We start from the raw sequence: 2207 nt of genomic DNA on the forward strand, positions 1-2207 counted from the left end.
GGGGGGAACGTGAGTAACTGGCTAATATTGGATGCGGGTAAAATCATTCCCAGCTCTTCACTTAGTGTTGTAGTTTAATCTTTCAATTACCACTCAAGCTTGTTTTCAGTGAATCCTCTCTCAGAAAAGCAAAGGTAGGGAAAGAAGACAGTATTTTAGAGAAGGTCTTCCAAACACCAGGAACAACTGATCCTTAAAGAAAACAGAGAGAGCTCTTTAAATATTAAAGCAGTGGCTCCATGCTCTATATGAGTGGTTCTTAACCTTGCTAGACTCAAGGCACCCCTTGGAAAATGCCAGCACTTAGTTTTCATTCATTATTTGAATATGAAAAATGGAGCAAATTTTCTGTTGCAAAGATCTCAGAAAGAGCACAGAAGGTCAAAATAATTTTGACACTATGGGTTCCTATTTGAAAACTCTAGGCTTATTTTGGGAATCATGTTTGTACACCTAACCCTGTTAGCATAGCCTGGCACTCTGCAGCACTCCTGAAAGGATGTCAAGGCAACCCAAGGATGCTGCACAATCCTGGTTGAGAATCAACGCTCTATATTTCGACCCCATCTCTTAACACACACATGGGCACGCGCACACACACTTTTCAACTCTCCAGTTTAAGTTAAGTTATTGGAACGATAAGGATACAAGCACATAAATGCCTGAGTCTTTAAACATGCATCTCACAAAGACTCCCAGCTGAGTAAGTTACACAGTTACTACCATGTCTCTCTCGTGACAGGTTTGCAAAGTTTTAGCGTTTAACCAAAATTCATTTCCTTAATATAATAAGGGACACCACTGTTATCAACCTGTTTAAATAATGGAAACTGAGAGATACACTGCATTATCTAGTTTCCAACCACATGTACAGAAGAAACTGACCTCAGTGTTGCCAACTTCAAGAACTCCAAATCTTGTAATATTTGGGTTCTTTTCTTTGACATGCAAGTATTTGAGAAATGCTTCCATTCAAAGACTTCCCAGTCTTCATGGTGGCCAAGCAAAGCCTAAGACATGCATCGAGTACAACTTAAAAGGCTTGGTAACAAGAGAGTAAATAAAAAGACACCCACATTTATTTTCTTCATGTCTCATGATGAAGCTACTTAACATTATACCTGACTCCTGGTTTTTAAATGCTTAGGGGCTGGCAACATTTACAAACTAAGATTTCATGCAGTAGTTTTTTCAAAGCCTAATTAGGTATTAGGGCCCCTTAATGCAATTACACAAGAAGCAAGCTCTAGCCTGCCCCACTTCTCTCCTGGAGAGTATTCATGCATAAAGGGAGTCCTGACTTCATCACACAAGTGCTAGACCTAAAAAGTATGCAGTATCAGTGTATCACAATTTTGTCTCTACTTGCTGCATGTGTTGAGGAAGAGTAAGTGGTAACCCAAAAATATCGACTTTGCCAGTAGGATATGAAATGGAGAAGCTAATCACTACCACATGTTGTGAGATGTGCCATCCAACCTCTTTTGCACGCAAAAAACTAGAAGACCCTAACATTGAACTGTAACATCTCAAATGGTTCTCATATATCTGATCCAGGCTGCCAGCACTCCATTTAGGAAAAGCCTCCCTCTAGCCTCTGCCTTCTCTCAAGGCAAAAAAAAAGTTGCATGCCAATCCCACACTTTCTGGCTCTCAGGTTTTTGGCAGACACTGCCACGCAATGCAGCCAACTCCTAACGGTGAACAGTCACCTTGCAGCCCCGGCTGATAAGCAGCTCCATTACCATGCACATATTCAGTCCATCATGCTCTCAACCACCTATGCCCCCCAGATTTCCTTTAAAAAGGGGGGAAAATAATATTGCTAAAAATACATAAATGCAACCCCTTTCTGAGTTTTGTTTTCCTCATTCCACAAAATGCCACTGCCAGTAACCAGGATATGCCAGAAGCCAAGATCACTACATTTAAGGGAAGAGGGAACCAGGACCAAAGAAATATAGTTAACAAAAAAAAAAAAAAATCATCCAAGAAGTCTCTTCCCATCATATCTGCGCATCTAAATCTTAATAAATACAAGTATATCTGTAGCCAGCCCAGCTGATTCTACACCTCCCTGAAGTAGTTCTCACAGCATTTGTAAAATGATAAAACCTAAACATCAATATAGCATTATCATGGTATAACATCAGGAGTTGTAACTATTTTTGCACCCCAGCCAAAACTCTCGTGTGTCCTGTTGTGTG

Source organism: Gavialis gangeticus, unplaced genomic scaffold (genome assembly GCF_001723915.1).
Source record: "Gavialis gangeticus isolate Ggan-Ray unplaced genomic scaffold, GavGan_comp1, whole genome shotgun sequence".
Lineage (NCBI taxonomy): Eukaryota > Metazoa > Chordata > Crocodylia > Gavialidae > Gavialis > Gavialis gangeticus.